This window comes from Anarhichas minor, unplaced genomic scaffold (genome assembly GCF_050575085.1).
Source record: "Anarhichas minor isolate MPS153535 unplaced genomic scaffold, ASM5057508v1 ptg000079l, whole genome shotgun sequence".
NCBI classification, from domain to species: Eukaryota; Metazoa; Chordata; class Actinopteri; order Perciformes; family Anarhichadidae; genus Anarhichas; species Anarhichas minor.
Genome location: NW_027466525.1, coordinates 1,031,465 through 1,041,417, shown reverse-complemented (window position 1 = coordinate 1,041,417; position 9,953 = coordinate 1,031,465). Strand labels below are relative to the sequence as shown.

Sequence of the window (9,953 nt, the reverse complement as noted above, 5' to 3'; positions counted from 1 at the left end):
CCAGCAAATAAAGATTCATTCAAATCATGTGAAATGAAAAGTTCAGCTTGAAGCAAAGACATTTCATATATGTCATAGGCTTTGCACTGTAAGCTCGACCTACCCGTCTCCATCTAGTGGGCGTCTCTCAACACTGCAGCATCCTGCCATTACTACATGATGGCACTGCTAACTGCTAAGTGCCTTTGAGGAAGTCGTGCTCTCGAAATAACAAGTAATATCACAACATCTGAACATGTCCTGTTGTGACGCTGCACAGACGAGCAATATCAAAGCTGTCGTCAAGTTCTGCTTTTTCTTTAGTTACATACTCTGGTAAGAATAGATAATACGAACACTTCTTTTGTTTGTTATTTACAAAACAATTATAATATAAAATATAAAATGTGTATGTATGTGTCTAGAGACTAGATCTCCCCTGATGTTAATCTGCTCCAGGGTTACTCGTACTATACGTCACATTTTCAGAGATGGTCAGCAGCACCCACACCGAGGAATGTGATAAATCAGGTATAGAGACGAGCAAGTAGGAAGAGTAGCATACCGGGCCCTGAAAGTGCTTTTGGATATTTTATTTCCTCTTTCAACGGAGGTTTATTGATGAAGTGACCTTAAAAAAATGTGTATTTGTAACAGAGAGCACATCCTGTGCAGTGGCAGGTATTTACAGGTAACAAAGGAAAGGCGGTGATGTAATCTCCAAATCTCCAAGACTCTGATGATGAATCTCCACTTCAGCAGCTCTTACATTCACTGCTGAAGGTTCACACAGAGGGGTTAGTTCACACACCACTCACACACTCATTTATACATTTATTAATATAAACATGGTGAGAATGGATTTGTTTCATGGCTCTTGACAGTAATTTATGGAGCGATATAAAGAGATATCATAGGTTCCCTCTGTAAAAACCTTTGACTCTAATATGTCAACAACATGAAACAAGAATTTTGAACCTGGCTTGATGTTACCAACCAAATGTAGAACAAATAAGCACAAATTTGTCGAGATAATGCATCGTTTCCATATCTTAAACATATATTTTCAGAGAACTTGTAATAAAGAAGGAACTTGTCTGAATGTAAGTAATGAACTGGGTAAGTTTCATCGTGATATCTATTAGATATCTGCTTTGTTCTTTACCGTACGTACCTGTAGTGTCTCCTTTCTAATGACTCATGATTCATATGAGCAATGGTGAGTTCAAGAAATACACAGTTAAAGTGTGAGAATGTGTGTGTGTGGTTTATAAAGATGCAGACACCAGTTGCCAACCAGAAACATTTCATAATTCAAGGGAGAAAACCGCTCTCTCTCCACTGTGGGTGAGTTTCATGGAGTTATTGTTGCGTCAGTAAAAGCGTTTCCTCACACCAAGCGTACGTCACAGCTCCACAGTTAACTGCTAGCACACTGCTCATCATACGGCCTTTCATGAGAGGATGTATTTCCATAACACACTGTGCTTGGCTTTGAATTTCCCACCGATGGATGCAAATCGCTTTCTCAACCAAAAAGCAGAAGTTGCTTACTTGGAGGTTTGGTGTTGATAGACTGAGCTGGAAAGAGGAAACAACTGGTTCTTCTATTAGGATGCACTGTGGTTAATACCAGCCATGCTTCTCTGTGAGTCAGTCAGAGCTCATCAGAGCGGCTGCAGCGATGGCGGAGGCGGAGGTCAACTACGCCTCGGTGGTGTTCAAATCCAACAAGCAACCTCCACCTCAAGGTCAGTTTACCTGTTTTAATCACAGCAGATCTAAAGGTATCGGCTGCTGCTACGACACCCTGTCTTTGTTATTGTGAGCGTGTGTTGATGTCTTTGTCGTATCTTGCATGCGACAGTTCTGTTGAAGTGATGAGGAAGGATGCTCCGTGGACACTGTTCTTGCTGGTATAATAAAGTTTATTACAAACAAGCAACACATGCCATTACGGACGTCTAGATCGTCCGGAGGTCTCAAGTCGAATCCAAAAGTCCCTCCTTTAGGGCTCTCGCTTCATCTTTATATAGGGTACATGTCATGCAACATCTGGGCGGAACATAAGAGAATGTATGTGGCCTCCTCATTCTACACATCCCCCCTTCTGCCCCTGGTCTCCTGCACATCTGGTTTTCATCTAAGACAAATACACTTGGGGTCTTCGCTGTACTGTGCAAGACCTGAAAATATACCACATCTTCCAAGTAAGGTTAACATTTACAATGCACTGTCAATGAAATGTGTTCTGTGCAACAGGAAAAGAATCTGCTCATCGTTTAATATTTGGACAAAAACAATGTTTGAATCCAGAGAGAATGAGTTTTTGTAAACGTGAGCAGATTAGATGTCGAGCTAACTCAGCACTTTATGCATCGATGTTTTTAAATATCCCGATGTTGATTATGGTGACCTGCTCACTTCAAATAACCCCAAAAAACCATAAAGTTCAAATATAGATGCACAATGTTGACCTGACGTGTTCTCTGCTTTGTAGAGATCTACTTTCCCTTTAACAACGATTCCACAAACATCTCCATATTTCCATAATGTTTGACTTCAGTTATCATTTGCTAAACTCATGCTGCTCTTTTGTTAAATACTTCCCGTTAACGTTTGTGGAGACGTGCACTGAAACGGTTATTAGTTCAGTGCTTCTCCATAAAGGGAAAGAGTTTCCACTTTCATCTGTGATCAGCTGACTGTCAGACATTTTCATTTATTGACTTTTATCTGTTTTTAATGCAAAAACATGGAATGACCAATGACGAATAAATTACGTCTTTCTAATAGAATTTAAGGATGAAACCGATCACAATCACACAAAAACGTTTTGGTTGATTTTAAATAACGGAATAAGCTTTTCAGGAGAGACGCTACAGTAAAAACATGTTTCATGGTTCAATTGTGTTTAACTTTGCTTCCATAACATTTCTTCTTCAGACTAAAGGAAAGAAAACATCCAAAATATACACGTTTCTAATTTAACAAAACAAATCTTTAAAATGAGTTTGTTCTCAGACTCTGATGATAAATCTCCACTTCAGCAGCTCTTACATTCACCAAACTTCACTCTTTCACTCCTCTCTGTGTGCTGAAGGTTCACACAGAGAGGTTTGTTCACACATCACTCACACACTCATTTATACATTTATTAATATAAACATGGAGGAAATGAACTTTATTAATTCATGAACCTCATTCATCTGGGGTATAAAAGTCATTTGACAGCGACGCAGTAACTGTGAGATTGTCTCCTTTTACCTTTCAGCTAAGAAGGAGGAGGAAACTGTGTACGATGAAGTGAAGAAGAAAAGCGAAACAACCGAACAAACTGCCGACACAAACGGTAAGCTGAAAAATAAACCTATTCAGGTGTTGATGGGAGTATTTCTAGTACTAGTACCACTACTTTACCTTCAGAACTACCAATAAGATAGTTCCAGACTCATGAGGACTCAGCCGGTGAAATCAGATGTAAATCTGCTCTGGAGCAGCTTTGTCAAAAAAACACGAAACCATGATGTCATCAGGGTAATCTGAGTTGTAACTTGGAGACTCAAAACCTTACAAACATTGTGTTGAGTGTTGAGTTTTAACAATATTCAGTCTGGAGGCTCGAGGGTAAAAATACCATTCAAATGAAATCACTGGACGTGTAGGATCCAGTGCTCTGGGATTAATTTGGGGATTTTATATTTTGTGTTTCCGCTTTTTTGAGTGTTGGTCGAGTGCTTTAAGTGCAACTCATTTTACAGTCACTACTACAAGAATACTGCTCTTACTGCATCATAAGTGTACTAGTACTGCTTCCACTGCTACAGTACTACTACTTTATGCACAATGGCAATTTTCTCTCTCTTAAAGGACAAGTTCTCAATTTCTCTGTAAAAGTCAGATGTTATATAATCTCTGCGAAAGGATTCTGCATAACATCGGATTTAGCTTTTTATTGGATTTAAATTATTTTATTAACCCCGGCCTCACGTTAGTAGGACTTTAAACAATGAACATCTCGTGAGAAAGAAAGTCTGATCGGTCTGCTTTTATAGCAAGACTTTTTAGGGACATTTTGTGTGACATGAATACTAATTTCAGGCTTTTTGCGTGTCATTTTACACCACATTGTTACCGTGAAACGACTTCATTAGGAAACAGGCAACAAAACCATTCAGTTAGGTTTAGGGAAAACATCATGGGCTTAGAATAACTGTGTAAACTACGTTAAAAGTAAATAATTTAACATAAGTACGTAAACCCAAACCCCAAAGAGCACTAACGTAACTGCTGAATAACTCAACAACACTTTGGACACGAACACAGATCTTTACATTGCAGTGAGTAACAGTTACAGACCACACAATGTTAGATGCAGGGCTGTTGCTCGCTGTAGTCATTCCTCCTGTTTGTACTGACTATTAAGAGATCCATTCCTAATCTGCTTGCAATGGGAATGAACATGTGCAGTCCTCCTCCTCCTCCTCCTCCTCCTCCTCCTCGTGTGTAAAAATGTATTCCAAAGTTTATCTGAAGCTACTAGACGGCTTTGGAACTCTGAGTTGGTCAAATCAAGTCGATGCATTTTCTGTCTTTTATGTAGTAATGTCTTTTTACTAAAATATTCTCCCTGTGTTAATGTATATATATATATATGTATATATATATATATATATATATATATATACGTATATATAATATTGTTTGTCTCAGCAGGAGTCTTGCCAGACAAGAAAGCAAACAGCAGACGTCGCCACTATTAGCTGCTGGCTTGTTGTTTGGGGATTCTTTGTGTCATTTTGCTGTTGGGCCTCATAGCCGTCTGTTACTTCAGTAAGTATTCAACATGAGACAAACCTTCAATAACACTATCAGTTATGTATCAGAAGCTCAGACTATCTATTGGTAGTTTGTTTTACATATCATGCATTCTGTCTGTTACACAAAGTTAACTTCTGGGCAGAATAATCACTGTAGAGATGTATTATTATTATTATATACAGGAAGTAATTCATAAGATGTTTATGTTAAACAATGTGTGACCATTTAATCCATATTCTGCATTAGAGAAGCTCGTTGAGATACGCAGAGAAACAAAATGAATGAATCTAAACTGTATTGTTAATGTTTCCACAATTTAACTTTAACTTCAGAATGAAGAACTTGGTTTAGTCGATTGAATAGTTTAATTTGTAGGAGACTTTCAATGAGGGAAAAATACATTATACATGAAAGGAATTAAAGGCTGAGTCAAGTGATATTCTATATTTTTCTTATTGTCAACAAATCCCATGATTCGACCCAAACCAGCACTGAATGTATCCACTAACAAGTGTTTTAAAGCCTGATCTTCACTCTCTGTGCCACAGAACTCTATTAAAAACACATCAATGAGCCACACTGTGGCACTGGGTGGCATGTAAACCACAGGAAACGTTGAATGACAACATTTCTGAACCAAAAACACGTTTCATGAATACGTTTCATATCAGCATCATATCACATTTGCAGAAACGCGCAATGCCACGTTCTAAAACAACTGGTTTGGATTAGGCAACAAAGTACTTTCAGGTTTAAAAATTGTCCTGATTTGTGTTGAAATTAAAACGTAACGTAACAACGTAACAACGCAATGTAACTAGCATAAATAAAGAACAACCGTTGCAGATTTTCTAACATAATGTCAAGTAACACGTAACGTATCAACAGTACATAACAATCATCAATGCAACCAATATCTTGGGTTTCACTTGGGACACAGTGGTCTCCTGGGTCAAAGTCTTGTATTTGTTTGACTTATCAATCGTTCTCTGAATGCCATCCGTGGACATTCTTCTTTGTTGTACTTGTTATCACTACACGTAACTTTCAACAGCCGCTGCTCATTCTCCTAGCTATCCCAACGTATCACTTGCTTTTACCGAATGCAACAATGACGACATTCATCGTATCCGTGGTGTGCAGAAACATACTTTTTTTCCCCTGGCAACTGGGCTGCTTTTGAGTCAATCCCAGAGACAATTGACTCAAAGCTACATTGTCCGGTTGTTCTTAACAGTGTCATATATTTACTTCTTCAGTAAGAACCAAAGGTCTGGGGTCTGAGTGCAACAGAACCCATTAGGGAAGTCCAACACATTTTTGGTTTTAGTCTTTTCATGGGATTTGTTGAAATCTTCCAAAACGCTGGAAAACCTGAAGTGAGACAGACTTACAGGTAAATTGACAAAACCGAAGTAACAATATCACTATAATTAAAAAGTCAAATTTGTATTTTTCAGTTGCCACATTAAGTCGTGATATAACGGAGCTGAACCAGTTTAAAGAAAACTACACGACTCTGCTGGCTGCCAATCACAACCTGACAAACCTCAACAACAAACTCAGCTTAGACAATGGCAACTTGAGAAAGGAACGCAGCAATCTGACGGTCCAGTTGGGCAACCTGACACAAAACTATACTGTCTTAGAAAGCAAGATCACAAACCTGACAACAGAGAACCAGCAGCTGAAGACAGAGAGGAAGAACTTAACAGAACAAATACAAACCATGGAGACGAACTGGACTGAGCTCAACATCAGCAGAGCTCAGTGGACCATCGACGCCTACTGCCCCAAAACAAACACTGGTATGATCAGATTACATTAATTAGGTCCAAAAATAACCAATAATAACATCACAATGAAGTTGTTTATTGTTGGTCTCTGTTCTTTCAGGGAGACAGTGTAGAGCTTGTCAGGAGGGCTGGGAACACAAGTCCAGCTGCTATGTGATTCGTAACGGTCCTCCTCCTGAGCACATAACCTGGGAACAAGCTCGAGAAAACTGTCGAGGAAGGAATGCAGATTTGGTTGTTGTACAAAATCAACAGGAGAAGGTAATGAGAGAACTGTGGGAATGTTTATGAGACAATTATAAATCAAAATGTATTTTCTGTAGGTGAGTCTGTAGGACATGTTTACCAATATTTAATTATAAAAATAAATATAAATAATATAAATAATCTCTTACATCCTCAAGACAATAACTTACAGTTACACTTGCACAACTCTTCTCTTTAAATACATAATTGACTCTTTAATAACATACATGTTTAAACATACTCTTTATTTATTTATTTATTTGTTTTATCATATTTATTTGTATATGTCTTTTACTAAAACACTATTTTTATCGTCACACACTGATCACCAAGTCATATTCCTTGTATGAGTAACATACTTTGGCAATAAATCGTTTGTGATTTGTAAAATAAAATAAAAAGTTGACATATTATAATGTTTCTGTTACACCAGGATGTGATCAATGGTTACAGCTTTAGTACACCTGAAGATATTGGATACTGGATCGGCCTGAGAGTTGAAGAAGGGAAGTGGAAGTGGATCGATGGAAGTGATCTGAATGAAACGTAAGAGAAACATTCTTTAACACGTTGAATCAAATGTTCTATCAGCCTTTGATCTAAACATCATGTTGTTCCTTCAGCTCCTGGATAGGAGCTCCTACTGAAGGTCACTGTGCCGTTTCTATCCAGAACAAAGGATGGACATCAGTGATGTGTGAGGACAAGAAACGATGGATCTGCAAACAGGAAGCTTTAACTGTTTAAACTTCTCATATTTCATACTGGAGAAGACTACTGGATACTGTTACATGTAATATCAAGAGGCTCATGAATATCAAACTATGGAGAATTCTACTTCACAGCTGTGTTTTTCAAAGATAAAAAATTCAAGAGATATTATTTATACAGAAACAAATATTATATTTATAAAGTAAACTATTCTTCAAAGCAGACGCTCAGCTTTAAGGTGTGTTATTGGATTAATCAGGTACTTTATGGACATCATGACCTGAAGGGTTACTAAACTATTAATTCATTATTAATAACTTACAATGTGATTTCCTCCTCCTGTGTTATAAATGCAATGCTTATGATTTACATATCAGCAGATGAATAAAAGGCACCAACAAGACTGATTCCTGTTTTCTATCTGGTATTTTATATTGTTGCTGCTTATTAACCAACAGGTGGCGCTGCATCGCTTGTTCTCAACAGAATGTTCCAGAGTCTGTTACCATATTAAGTATTCAGATCTGTACATGTTGTACTTGTTCACAGCTGATGGTTACGAGTTTATCCATCTAGAAGCAAGTTCATATTTTAGTCTGTTGCCAGTTGTGAATAAATGTGCGGCCACACGTTGTTGTTTTTGTCTTTTTCTTGTTTGAATTCATCATCAGTCATTTCTCACCTCATGATGTATTAAGTGTGTGTTAAGAAGTAGAGTTTTGTGTTTGTCAGATGGGTCTTCAGTCTCAACAGGAATAACATATATTTGATTATGATAGAAGTCACAGTCTGTTGACCTCTCCTCCGCTCAAACAGCTGCATGTCGGCTCACAAGAGGTGCAGCAGGAAGAGTTCCTTCAGTCAGTCTGCATTTTCTGTAGAAGCTGCAGTAGAATGGAACTCCATCCCAGAGACTGTTAGAGACCTACAAACATACAGCTTATTTAAAGCTCAATTAAATAAATGTTTAGTTAATAACCAGCTCTGTCAGCACTAGAACCTAACTGCTCCTTAATGTCTCAATCTGTCTGCTGTCACCTGTATGTCTGTTGTCACCTGTATGTCTGCTGTCACCTGTATGTCTGTTGTCACCTGTCTGTCTGCTGACACCTGTCTGTCTGCTGACACCTGTCTGTCTGCTGTCACCTGTCTGTCTGTTGTCACCTGTCTGTCTGCTGTCACCTGTCTGTCTGCTGTCACCTGTCTGTCTGCTGTCACCTGTCTGTCTGCTGTCACCTGTCTGTCTGCTGTCACCTGTCTGTCTGCTGTCACCTGTATGTCTGCTGACACCTGTCTGTCTGCTGTCACCTGTCTGTCTGCTGTCACCTGTCTGTCTGCTGTCACCTGTATGTCTGCTGACACCTGTCTGTCTGCTGTCACCTGTATGTCTGCTGTCACCTGTCTGTCTGCTGTCACCTGTATGTCTGCTGTCACCTGTCTGTCTGCTGTCACCTGTATGTCTGCTGTCACCTGTCTGTCTGCTGTCACCTGTATGTCTGCTGACACCTGTCTGTCTGCTGTCACCTGTCTGTCTGCTGTCACCTGTCTGTCTGCTGTCACCTGTATGTCTGCTGTCACCTGTCTGTCTGCTGTCACCTGTCTGTCTGTTGTCACCTGTCTGTCTGCTGTCACCTGTCTGTCTGCTGTCACCTGTCTGTCTGCTGTCACCTGTATGTCTGCTGACACCTGTCTGTCTGCTGTCACCTGTATGTCTGCTGACACCTGTCTGTCTGCTGTCACCTGTATGTCTGCTGTCACCTGTCTGTCTGTTTACACCTGTCTGTCTGTCTGTCTGTCTTGAAATTGCCAGTCGACCCTCATCTACCTGCCTGCATGTCTTTTATTGTTGTTCTGCTGTGTCAGACTGACTGATATATTTCACATACTCTGCATGCTTTTATGTTTTGTGCTTCTGACACATACTGTATGTTTTTAGTGTCTAACAATGCAACATAATCTTGTCTTTAGTCCATGTTTCTATTTAACATAATTATCCCTCATTCATTTGCTTCGTATGTGTTGTTTTATGAGCCTCTGTGTTGCACGTCTTAATATTCTCTCTTCTTTCATTGTTTCTTCATGCTTTGTAAAGAGTAAAAGATGCATAACTTGCTCATTTTAAAGTTATATTCTGTTTTTAGGGTGATTTTGTAACATCTGTCCAGTGACTACAGGAGACAAATAGCCTCTTAGCTAACCCACATTTACAGGAATGTTTTATTAATGTGCACTGTCCCTACCAAAGACAACCAATAAAAAATAAAATATAATAAAGGTTGGTGGCAGCAGCGTGAGAAGCCCAAAGTGTGGGTGAAAACCATGAAAAGAGAAGTCTTCATATCCCAACACTCAGTATTATCCGCCAACCAAACAACAACTCTGTCACAACTTTAAAGCAGA

The 9,953-nt window shown here is 39.0% G+C and overlaps 1 pseudogene; it reads left to right on the top strand.

Moving 5' to 3' along the window:
- The first annotated feature begins 1,312 nt into the window (after positions 1-1,312).
- LOC142938061 (uncharacterized) lies at positions 1,313-8,182 on the top strand (annotated as a pseudogene).
- Positions 8,183-9,953: the final 1,771 nt, after the last annotated feature.